Source organism: Pholcus phalangioides, unplaced genomic scaffold (assembly GCF_987345545.1).
Source record: "Pholcus phalangioides strain wild (caught in Gottingen) unplaced genomic scaffold, Ppha-v1.0 ptg000014l_1, whole genome shotgun sequence".
Lineage (NCBI taxonomy): Eukaryota > Metazoa > Arthropoda > Arachnida > Araneae > Pholcidae > Pholcus > Pholcus phalangioides.
The window spans coordinates 542,088-555,664 of record NW_028301607.1 but is presented as its reverse complement, the minus strand read 5'-3'; the positions used below and the strand labels follow the sequence as shown (position 1 = coordinate 555,664).

General features: G+C 38.0%; 1 non-coding gene across 1 annotated transcript; it reads left to right on the top strand.

Annotated features, from left to right (window-relative positions):
* The first annotated feature begins 6,142 nt into the window (after positions 1-6,142).
* TRNAV-CAC (transfer RNA valine (anticodon CAC)) lies at positions 6,143-6,215 on the top strand. Its single transcript has one exon. It is a non-coding gene; the product is annotated as a tRNA-Val (tRNA).
* Positions 6,216-13,577: the final 7,362 nt, after the last annotated feature.

Below are 13,577 nucleotides of genomic sequence, written 5' to 3'. Positions count from 1 at the left end.
AGGACAACCAATAAGGACAGAGAAGCAGCATAAAATAAAGCATTTTATTGTGTTTCACAAATTTTCCACATGACCTTGTGGAGGACTAATCAGGCTGGGATCTCAGCCGAAGAAACGGTGTGACGAATGAAACGAACATTAATGCTCTGGTGCACTGCAAAGTCCTTTTTACTTTCCTAGCTCTGGGGATTTTCGTGCTACAGTTGCCGTTCGAACGCTATTTAGGGTTTTTCACAATGGAGATCACATTCCAATACAAAAAACTTGGTGTTGCCATTTGATATTTTCGAAATTTTCTCACTGCAACCGTAACTGTTAGAGTGACACTGTTGTTTTCCATATCATTCTTGAGCGCATACATCAAAATACCTAATGACAAAATTTCATTCAGTTTCTGTGAATGGTATGATAGTTAGGGGCCCATATGTCGGGATAGTTCTTTAATAATCACCCCGTATATGTATAATAGTTTAAGCCTTTATAATACAAATACAAATACAACGCCACAACAGGCAAAATGCCCAACGAGGTGGGTGAGAAAAAGATGCCCATAAATATATGGATGTCATATATTTCAAAAATACAGCAACCCAATTGAAAATGCAATTAACAAAAATTATAAACCAATACAAGATATACAGAAGACTGGATGTTGTGAAGATATTTGTTATTTGAGATGTTAATTTTTTTTTATTTTTTAATTTTTCAAAAAAAAAATTAACATCTCAAATAACAAATATCTTCACAACATCCAGTCTTCTGTATATCTTGTATTAACAAGTGGAGAGCGACATTCATGTCATATAAACCAATATATACACATGACAAAATAATATACAATGCCCATAAAGAATACTTATGGTTGTCTGACCATATTTTCATTGGTTGGCCACATTTTCAATATACTCTCAGTAATGAGGCTTTTTGAATAGACGTCATAATCATCATTAGCATCGCTTGAGAGTCAGGAAAAGGGTAATCCTCATAGAAATCAGTGTTAAAATTGCCAATTTTATTGTAGAAATGCGGAAATTTGGTGGGGTTTTTTCTGCACATCAATAATTTTAAAAATTTTATTGAATTCTAGATTTTTGAAGTATTGAGTTCGCGTAGAGATATACGAAGCCCAGGAGATTAAATATGAAGTGATTAGCTGGACCTACTTTCGAGTTGGATATCCATGCAATAACATTGATTTCAACTTTTTATTTATATCTTCTCAAGCATGGAAATTAATGTCTCCTTATTGCCTTTTGATATTCAACTGCATAAATTAATAGTTTAGGTTGTTTTAAAATTAATTATGGGCCCGTAAAGTACATCGAAGAAATTCCACAGCTTCTATTAAGCATTTTTGAAAGCTGAAACAGGCAGATGGATAACTTAAAGTTCAGGGGGATCGAAATACTTAGCGCCCCTTAAAAAAAGGGAAAAAAATATATTCGTTTCTATGTTTATTTAAATCTAAATTTGTTTATTTCATGAAGTCGCGCAGGAATTCGCCATATCGGTTAACTTGTTAACGGTTTGCATGTCCCTCAAAGAAAGAGGGAGATATCACGTGATCCAAACAGCCTCATTGAAGAAAACCCGGGCAGCGCCGGGTATTATAGCTAGTGTTAAATCATAATTCAGTCTTAGAGATTAGTTACTTTTAAAATTAAATTTTTTTTTTCAAATTTATACACTCCATATCGAGTAAAATATACTCATAGGGATCGGGGTGGCACAAAAACCAATCAAGTGCTTAGGGCCCGGCCCTGTATGTTGCGGTAAATGTGATAAATTGGTTTTTTCTTTTTTGCATAATTGCCAGTTGCCTCCGTAATTTAGATAAATTTATAACTTTACTAGGGGGGGGGGTAATGCAGGGGGACAAAGCCCCCTGACGCTTCCGGCGTCCAAACCCCTCCCCCCCCAATAAGCAATACAGCACAATATGCAATGCACCACAGGTACGCAATGTATCGCATTGAACAAAACACAAGAATACGCAATACACCCTAATATGCAATAAGCACTCATTAAAATAAGCAATACAGCACGCGATGCACTACAATATGTAACGCATTACAATCAGTAATGCACCACAATAAGCAATGCAGAACAATACCTCATGCACCGCAATACCGCATAATATGCGATGCATCGCACTAAACAAAGCACCATAATACGCAATGAGCTACAATAATGATCAATCCATAAGCACTGCATTACAATGAGCAATACAGCACTCAGTGCACTACAACACGTAAAGCATCAGAATCAGTAATGTGTGTAATCAGTAATATTGTACACCACAAATAAGCAATGCAGCATAGTATGCGACGCATCGCAATAAGAAAAGCACTATAGTACGCAATGCACCACAATACGCATTAAACGCTGCATTACAATGAGCAATATAGCACATGATGCACTACAATATGCAATGCACCGCAATCAGTAATGCACCATTATTTTTGCAGTGCCACAATAAGCAATGCAGCACAATGCGCAATGAGAAGCAAGTATTAATCCTCGACTCAAAATGAAACCTGCCAATTTCCCCATTGCCCCGCCCTGGGTACCCGGACCCTGTGTGTTGGGAGAACTCTGTTGGTGTATACATACCTCTGGGTACATGCACAAAACTTGATCTCTACAGGTCAAGCGGTTCCCGATGTCCTCAGGAGTTAAATGAAAACTCAACCCAAAATCGTAACCGACTTCCGTAACACAAAGACGTAACAGATTTCCGTCACTCATTTTCGTAACATAAAATCGTCACTAATTTTGGTTGCTAAGAAACAGGCCCTTTTCGAGTTTGTGATTTTATATTATAGAATAGATTTATCAGTTCGGCTATTATGCATGATGCAACAGTATTGGTGTTAAATTTGATATAAATACTAAAAGAATTATTTTTATGGGTCATTATATATACGTAATACGCCAGCGTACCTTGTAAATTTGATAAAAAGTTTAAATTTAACGCTATTCCCATGCATACAACCTATGTAATACATACAAGTGTAATTGATGAATTTGGTAAATATAGAAAAAAAATTACCAAATGAGTCTGGTATGTTTGGCCTAACCCGATCTAAAGCGGTGTTGTGACCCCCCACTGAAGTCGATTATGCATAATCACCGATAAAAGCGATAAATTTCAACTACAGTCGGACCACGTTTCAACGAATAGCGTTATAGCGATATTCTTGTTTTAACGAACATTTTTCTAACCCCCACCAGATGAGTTTACATAGAAACCACTGTGCAAATCTGTAATTCTTTTATAACATAATTTCGTTATTACGAAGTGACTTCTCCGATCTCATCTCCTGGAATTCTTTATAACCTGATTCGACTGCATTTATCAAATTAATCAGGCGCGCTTGGGTATTACGTATAACCATTCGTAAAAATTATTTTTCTTAGTGCTTATCAAATTTACCAACGATGCTTGGGCATTATGCATAATCACCGGTAAAAATGATAAATTAATCAAAACTACAGAGAAGATTGGCGATTATGCATACTAACTGATTCATCACATTCACCGTAACACATACATGTACTGCCTACTAAAGCATTTTGAACCCCTTGCCTCTTTAGCCCCGCCTCGTCTTCTAGTGACGTAAAAGTGATGTTGGCCAATGAGCGTAACCCGAATGTTAAAAATATCATGTATAGGATGGAATAACGCCTCCGGCCATATCGTTATTCTGCAATTTACTGCCGTTAACGAGTTGGGTTGGAAATGAATGCGTCATCTATCGGTGGTTGCCTCAAGCTCGTTAGATAATCTTGTTATCTATATTCTTTCCCCATATAGAACTTGGGAACCTGACGGCAACCTTCACCGTGGCAGACGAGCATCTTTCCACCGCACCACTTGGGCCGGCTGTCCACTGCTGGAACGTCCGCTTTAGGAATTTCCACTGTATATGTAAGATCAACCCCCGGGGACTCAAGCGGGACTCAAGCGTGTACGCAGGAGATGGAAGGTGTATTGCATTGTTTTTTTCAGAAATTAATGGGGTGGGGGGGGGTGCTAAGCTCGCTTACAAAATTTATTGGGGGGCTGAAAGTGCCTCAGCCACTACGTTCCGGCACCTATGTGGTTAACGTCTTCAGGAGTTGTGCCACTGTATACTGTACACTCTCCCCAGAAGCCTTTTTCAGTCACGCTTACATGGGACGATTAAAGCGTGAAGCACTTCACGCTGTCTAGGCAGGGACGGTGTTAAGTATTCTGCGGCCCGGGCAAAAAAAATTTGCGGCCCCTCTGAACAGGGGTTTACCAATACCCAGGGTGTCCCTGGTTACTATGGTGCCCGAAAACTACTACTACTAAACCCAGACATGCACCTCATCCATATTCCTTTGCGGAACCTCTAACGAATTGGTACATGCGGGAATGTACGTGTAGTGAAACCTGACGAAGTTTTGTTGTTTCTCTGTAATGCTTGTTATGTGTAGTGCTGCCATCTTCCACCAGTGTTTCGAACTATGAGTGAAGTGTAATGATTGAATAATTAATCGTGGTAGGCCTGTTGCTCTCTGTGGGGAGACTTTTTAATGGGCCCGAAAACGACTGTAAAACTCATTCGTAGTCGTAAAAAAATGTCATTTGGCAATAAATATAGACAAAAGTGTCCGCTTCCCAGTGAAAAAGTTGCAAGTGCTTCCCTGGGCACTCGAAGATTTGAGGCTACCAGGGCTAGAAAACCGATTATCTACCCAACTTTAGAGGTTCTAAAGACTGAATTTCAGACTGAATCTTGGACTGAATTTTAAGCTATTACTTTGCTAAGAAGTTGAAGTCAAAATGTAATCAAAAAATTTTTATACCCGCCCAAAAAATTTAGCGGCCCGGTGCGGCCGCACCCTTCGCACCTGCCTAAGTCCGGTCTTGTGTCTCGGAGCAAATTTTACATTCGTACGCGTAAGAAATAAATATGGAATCTACTTATTGGACACTGAGAGTGACGAAGACATTCTATCTTTCTCTCAAACCGAGTACAACTCAGGTCTATCGCCTAGTACTACCTAGTGAGTTGTGAAAGAAGTGTAAAAGAGTGTGTACCTAAAGCCGGATTTTCCTAGGAGTATAATTTCTGCACCGTGTGCAGCGTGAAAACGCTGATTGGATAAAAACTTGAAATTCAGGTTTTTTTTGACCGATCAGAGTTTTTACGCTGCACGCGCTGTAGAAACCTGCTTCTAGGAAAACCTGGCTTTACAGGCTGTGTGCGTATCTAGGGTTGCGTCTGATATTTTAAAGTGCTTTCTTTCTTTCAAACCAAGTACAACTCAAGTCTGTCCCAATCTATGGGCGATTTATTACTTAGTGAGTTGCGCTGGAAATGTAACTGCGTGTGTGTATCTAACAGGCTGAGCGCGTATGTAGTGTTGTGTTTAATTTTTTCAGTGCCGCCGTGTGTTACGATTGAATTGCATTTGTACTGTTTGTAAGTCTGTTGCTCTCTGTGGCGAGATTTTTTGAAGGGGGAGATCGGCTCGCATTCGCGCCTCGAAGTTAGGAACCCCACAGAAAACCAACTTCAGCCGATCATGATTTTTCAGTGCTGCCATCTATATTTCAGAAGTGATGTCTAATGATTGAATGTTTGCACTATTTAGGCCTATTTGTAGGCCTGTCACGCTCGGTGGCAAGACGGGGAGATCGGCTCGCATTTGCACCTCGAAGTTGGGAACAACAAAAAACTACGCGTCTTACAAAAAACCAACTTCAGAAATTGAGTGACGAAGACAGAGATACGTCACAGTTGGCGGGGTTCTTGGTGAAATTTGTGACGAAAGTTTTTTTTTGCGATTTTTACTTAGCTTCTTGCGTGGCTGCAGACATTTTCTTTTAATGAATTAACTAAATGAAACGGTTAAATTTAAAATTTGACAAAATTTTCAAGTGCCTGCAACAATGCAAGGAAAAAAAAAAAAATCATATTCTACATATCTTCAATCTCTAACTTCACCAAAAACTCCACCAAACGACGACGTAATGTATTGCTATCCTTCGTCACTCATTGCGGCCAATCAAGTGATGCCCTTTCTCGTATTGATGTAAAGGTCTTTTTTTACTGTACGGTCTAAATGAATATTGAGTTTGAATTTAGATTCGGAGGGGCTGGTATATGTTTCCGTGGTGTAGTGGTTATCACGTGCGCTTCACACGCGCAAGGTCCCCGGTTCGATCCCGGGCGGAAACAGATTTTTACATCCTCGGAGACGGAGTAGGTGGCCTCGGTCGCGATTAGGGCATTTATTTCGATTACTTTTCCCCTTTGTCCGCGAAATTGTTTTCTTCTATATATATATATATATATATATGTTACCGGCAAAGTATGAAATCCAGGCATTCTATAGAATGCCTAGGCATTGTATAGAATGCCTGGTCGTTTCAGGCAAAGTATGAAATACCGGTTTTATTCTATACTTTGCCTAGGCATTCTATAGAATGACTAGTCATTCTATAGAATGCCTAAACACAATCCAGGCAAAGTATGAAATATCTTCTTCCAACAAATCTCTTTAGGGGCGGTATAAAATATTACATAAAATTAAAATTTCGCAGAATTTTCATCATTTTTTCCCGGAAACGTTTCCCTTTCGCTCTCGTGAAAAAGGATCTGTTGAGGGGCGGTATAAAATATTACAATTTCTTCGAATTAAAATTTCGCAGAAATTTTGCCATTTTTTCCCGGAAACGTTTCCCTTTCGCTCTCGTGAAAAAGGATCTGTTGAGGGGCGGTATAAAATATTACAATTTCTTCGAATTAAAATTTCGCAGAATTTTCGTCATTTTTTCCCGGAAACGTTTCCCTTTCGCTCTCGTGAAAAAGGATCTGTTGAGGGGCGGTATAAAATATTACAATTTCTTCGAATTAAAATTTCGCAGAATTTTCGCCATTTTTTTCTCGGAAACGTTTCCCTTTCGCTCTCGTGAAAAAGGATCTGTTGAGGGGCGGTATAAAATATTACAATTTCTTCGAATTAAAATTTCGCATTAATTACGCATAATCATTTATATCGATTACTATGCATAATCACCGATCAAAACGGATGAAATTATTGTGCATAATAACCGGCGATTATGCTTAATCACCAGATTTATCACAATTACTGTATTTTATACATGGCACCAACCTGTAAATGTTGTCAAATTTAGTGCTCAATGATAACAATTCTGAAAAGTGCCCCGCGACGTAAAAAAATTTTGGAACCAGTTTTCTATCACTTTGGTCCCTCCCCACGAAATGAAAGTGATCCCCCTTGAAATGAAATTTCTGGCTAGGGGCCTGATGAAACACATGACGTCAATTATTTCACCACTGACGTAAGCTCCCAAAGCTGAAGTAAATTGCTATCCAAAGAATTCTCGTAATTTTGGTAGATTGTAAAAACCATGTCACTAAGTTTTATTGCACATTTAGGCTAACCAAATTTCTTCGAGAAAAATACCGGAACTCAGGATTTCAAATACGGGTAAAATACGTAACATCGCTAATCATCGCCATAAATGACGCCGAATGTAAGCACAACTGTAAGTTGAAAACTTTTGCAGAAATTTCTTAAAAAACACCAATGGCAGGAAACAAAGCATTACTCTGAGAGAATTGCAGTGAACAAAACTGGATTCCACGAAGTACATTGTAAAATAACGAAATAAAACGTTTGAAGGGGCAAACAATTAAATCAACGTTTAGTATTTGCCGTCTTGCAGTGGAGTAGTTTATGAGCTAGCGTTTTACTGTGGAAGTGTTGGTTCGAACCCCGATTCTCTCGGGCATGGATGTTTATTAACATTAACAAATTCCCTGAACAGATCATACAGGATCTCTTGAACATATTTGAGGATCACTTTATCAAGTAATTAAAAAAACCATGATGTATGTGAGATGAATATTCTTATTCATAGTTGTAATTATAGTGATATAATTTATGCGTCGAAAAATAATTTCAATAGTTGATTTTAATAAAGTATAAAACTATAAGCATCTAAAAGTAGGCTTTGTAGATTCTACAATGTAGAACATTCGTGACAAACCACGGCATTCTTGCAAAAAAAGTCGGGACAGCCAAAATAAAGTGAAAATACGGGAATGTCCCGGGAAATGCGTGACATATGTGTCATATGCATAAGGTCACCACAAAACGTTTGCTAAGTAGGCCTATATTTTGCTATTTATCTTTTATTTTCACTGTCCCGCATTTGTTTTTCAAAATGTCCCGTATTTTCGACTAAACTCACTTGACTCGCTGAAACTCGCTCAATCTTGACTGAAAACGTGGAGGAAGATAATTTTAATTTCTTACAAATCACGGTACGATTAATTATGATTGTAAACATAAACGTTCATGTCGTATATATATTTGTGACGTGTTTCTTTTTTACATAACAAAAGCTAGACATTTTTAAAAAAATATCAATAACATAACATTTATTTTGTGAAATACATTTTTATTTACAGCAATTTATAGTAGTCCTTCTTCGTACATACCCATCAGCATTTCTTTCCCATCACACACACAATTTAAACCATAATTATCAATTTTTCAACATTTGACAATTTTTTGAGAGATAGAATAGCAATAAGCACGGTGACCATACATCCCGTATTTCTCGGGACAGTCCCGGTTTTCTTCTGTTTTTTTGCTGTCCCGACTTTTTTGCAGAAATGTCCCGAGTTTTCAAATATTTTCAACGAAGTCAACTTTTATTCTTCAAATCAACGATTAAAATTATCTTTCCAGCTTAGAAATTACATCACAATAATGAGGCTTTTGGAATAGACATCATAATCATCATCAGCATTGGCGTACTCAAAGGGAACCCCCCCCCCCTCTCCGAGCCAAGATTATAGTGTTATTTTACAGGAAAAAAGGTAAAACCCCCTCAGAAGGTAAAAAAATCTCAATTCCCCCTCGAGAAAATTCTGCGTACGCCTATGATCATCAGTATCACTTGGAGGGACAAGCACAGCATGTTTTTCCCATGGAAAGCAATGTTAAAATTGTCGAATTTACCTTAGAAATGTGGAAATTTAGTAGGGTTTTTCGCCTCATCAATAATTTTAAAAATTGAACTGAATTCTCGAAAAACTGAGTTCGGTTAGAAATATGAAGCACAAAAAATTAAATATAAAATAATTAGCCGGACCTACTTTTGAGTTAGAAATTCATGCAATAACATTGATTTATATCTTCTCAAGCACAAAAATGAGAATTAATACTTCTGTATTGTTTTATAACATCCAATATCATCAATCTATATAGTTTAGGATGTTTTGAAGTTAATTATGGGCCCATAAATTACACTGAAGAAATTCCGCAGCTTTAATCAAGCATTTTTTGAAGCAAAAGCAGGCAAATCGATAACTTGAGCTTCAAGAAAATTTTCGAAATATCTAGCACCCATCAAAAAGAAAAAAAAACCAATTCATTTCTACGTTTCTTTAATTTTGATTTATATCTTTCATGAGTTGCGCAGGAAGTCGCCATATTGGTTACCATGTATGTCCCTCCAGAAAAAGGGAAATATCACGTGATTCAAAAAGCCTCATTAAGAGACTAAAAACAAGAATATTCATCCCACACATTTGTCATGTTTTTTTTTAATTCACTGCAATTTGAAGTGGCGCTTTATTTCTCGCGATTGGCGAATTTTCTGTGATTTTAGCACGAGTTAACGACTTCGCTTACTTTTGGCATCATTTAGCGATAATTGACATTGTCCCACATTTTCCCGTATTTCGAATCCCAATTTCACGTATTTTTCTTGAGCAAATATGGTCGGCCTAACAATAAGCAATTCTTTACTTAGGATCTCTATCTCCCGTATTTCCACCGATAAAATATGGTAAACCTACGTATACCAATTTGTTTTCCGTGACCGACATACCACGGTCACTTTCCCTCGAACAGATGAGTTAACGGGCGCTTTATACATTATATTTTTTGTTCATAAATCCGTAGATGAAAATTTCGGTTACTTCAAGACAAAATGATATCGCATAATCCACATTTGCAAGTTCCATTTATCAATGATGAAATATTAACAGAAAGACGAAACGGGGGTCTTTTTTGACGCTGCACGCTGTTTAAGCTTACATATCTCTGCTAAGAATAAACCGAACCACCTGGAATTTCTGGACTTTTCCTGATTTAGCATGTTCTTATTGTATACCAAAGCTTCCTTTCGTCATCTTTTTTAACAACGAAGCTACGAGCGGATATACCTAGAAAGACCGAAGGGGGCCATAGTGACCCTTCCTTATATTCTAGCACAATATGCGGTAAATACTACTATCGTCGTCACAATTGATTTCTAAGTAGGTTATAATCCTTCTGAAAGTCTTTTTTGCATTTGACCTTGTGTGTGAACTTTCTTTTCCTCTCATTCTTCTCTGCAAGTGTCGTCAGCAGGTGTGTGATTTTTGGTTTTTGTCAAGCATTCTTGCCATATTATCCGTTAAATTGTTTATTCTGGGACGTAGAAAATTTGAGTGCATGTGATCTTCTCAAACAGTTAGTTTAGAACATAGTTTCCCAAACTTTTTGTTCCATCGCCCCCTTCTTCAGATAAATTTTTCCCTCATCACCCCCCAACTCAAACGAACCCATAGTATCCTATGTTATACCCGTGGCTTCTATCGCCCCCTTGGCCCTTTCTATCGCCCACCAGGAGGCGATATCGCCCACTTTGGGACACATTGGTATAGAATGACGAGAAAACGTATATTTACTGAAGAAATACTCCAGGAGATGCTCCATTAGATGAGAGAAACTCTGGAAGCAGTTATGATGAAAGTGCAGAAGAGCATAGACCTTCCCTATGTCGAACTGTAGTGAAGAAAGTAGCGGCTCTGATGAAGATTTAAATCAATATAAAATTATTTCTCGGGCGCGGTAGCCCAGGTCGATAAGATACTCGCATAAAGTACCAAAGGATGTTTAGAGGTGTCGCGAGTTTGATACCCGGTTCGTCTTTGTCAGAAAACTTTCCTGGCACAGGGGTACAACAGACACGGCGACTTGACCGCATGAAGTCCCCCATTGAGGAGTTAGTGCACCAACCTCTCGATGAGCTTAGAAACAAGCTTGCCGTTCGGAGTCGGCAATAAATTGTAGGTCCCGGTCTAATTAGCTCTCGTGTGCAGAAAATGACAGTGGTGTGACTCATTATAACTCGTTGAAGCCACAGAAACGATCTAAGAAACTGCAGCAGATGGGAGCATATGGAAAATCATAGAACCTTCCTCAACTTTAGGATGTCGAGGATCACAAAATATATTGAGAGAAAATCAAGGCCCCACATTTTATGCGTTCAAAAAACATAAATGAAAGTGTTCTGGGTTCGTGACGCCTTATTTTCTGCGACAAAATGATTCGACATATACAGAAGCTGAAGCCCATCGTCGTCTAAATGAAACTTCTTGATCAGTTTCTTTGCTTGAACTGGATGCAACGATATCCATTATGTATGCAAGAGGTGCAAAAAACTTCCTACTGAATTCATTGTGGTCGTCGAGATTTGGGGTCCTCTATTTTTTCCCCAAACAATGACAAGATATCGTTTCAAAGAAATTTTGAAATTCATGCGATTCGATCTGACCAATTTTCTCTTGCATGTTCACTATGGATTTCATTCATAGAATACAGTGCGACTTGCTACAAACCAGGGCCCAATCTAACTGTGGACGAACAACTTCTACCCTCAAAAGCAAGATGTCCATTTACACAGTATATCCCAAGTAAGCCAGACAAATTTGGGATAAAATTCTGGCTTCTTGCCTGCGTTGATTCCAAATATATTCTGAATGGACAGAAAATCAGTTTCGATTACACTGGGACAGATAACACCAGACCAGCAAATCAACTTGTCTATGAATATGTAATTCGATTAGTCAAACCTTATCTAGGAGAATGTCGAAACAAACAAAAAAAGATGATTATTTTACATCACTGAGATTATGTGCATTTTTGAAAAGGACAAGCTTGGTTGGGACCCTTCAAAAAGACCGTCGTGAGGTACCTCCAACTGCAAAAACAGGAACACAGAATCTATACTCGTCGATAGTATTCAAAACTGGAACTGATATCACGCTGACATCTTATCAGAGAAAAAAAAAATTAAAAATGTTCTAGTTTTGAGTTCACTTCATACTGATGTCACTATCAACGAAAACGTGAAAAAGACCCCAGAAACAGTTGCCTACAATAACGAAATTAAATATGGAGTCGACATCGTGGATCAAATGGTGCGATTATACACGAATAAGAATGGAAGTCATCCCTGGCCAATGCATGTTTTCGGAAAAAATTACGAACCTCAACAGATCCTTTTTCACGAGAGCGAAAGGGAAACGTTTCCGGGAAAAAATTAGGAAAATTCTGCGAAATTTTAATTCGAAGAAATTGTAATATTTTATACCGCCCCTCAACAGATCCTTTTTCACGAGAGCGAAAGGGAAACGTTTCCGGGAAAAAATGAAGAAAATTCTGCGAAATTTTAATTCGAAGAAATTGTAATATTTTATACCGCCCCTCAACAGATCCGTTTTCACGAGAGCGAAAGGGAAACGTTTCCGGGAAAAAATGGCGAAAATTCTGCGAAATTTTAATTCGAAGAAATTGTAATATTTTATACCGCCCCTCAACAGATCCTTTTTCACGAGAGCGAAAGGGAAACGTTTCCGGGAAAAAATGGCGAAAATTCTGCGAAATTTTAATTCGAAGAAATTGTAATATTTTATACCGCCCCTCAACAGATCCTTTTTCACGAGAGCGAAAGGGAAACGTTTCCGGGAAAAAATGACGAAAATTCTGCGAAATTTTAATTCGAAGAAATTGTAATATTTTATACCGCCCCTCAACAGATCCTTTTTCACGAGAGCGAAAGGGAAACGTTTCCGGGAAAAAATGACGAAAATTCTGCGAAATTTTAATTCGAAGAAATTGTAATATTTTATACCGCCCCTCAACAGATCCTTTTTCACGAGAGCGAAAGGGAAACGTTTCCGGGAAAAAATGACGAAAATTCTGCGAAATTTTAATTCGAAGAAATTGTAATATTTTATACCGCCCCTCAACAGATCCTTTTTCACGAGAGCGAAAGGGAAACGTTTCCGGGAAAAAATGACGAAAATTCTGCGAAATTTTAATTCGAAGAAATTGTAATATTTTATACCGCCCCTCAACAGATCCTTTTTCACGAGAGCGAAAGGGAAACGTTTCCGGGAAAAAATGACGAAAATTCTGCGAAATTTTAATTCGAAGAAATTGTAATATTTTATACCGCCCCTCAACAGATCCTTTTTCACGAGAGCGAAAGGGAAACGTTTCCGGAAAAAAAAAAGAAAATTCTGTGAAATTTTAATTTTATGTAATATTTTATACCGCCCCTAAAGAGATTTGTTGGAAGAAGATATTTCATACTTTGCCTGGATTGTGTTTAGGCATTCTATAGAATGACTAGTCATTCTATAGAATGCCTAGGCAAAGTATAGAATAAAACCGGTATTTCATACTTTGCCTGAAACGACCAGGCATTCTATACAATGCCTAGGCAT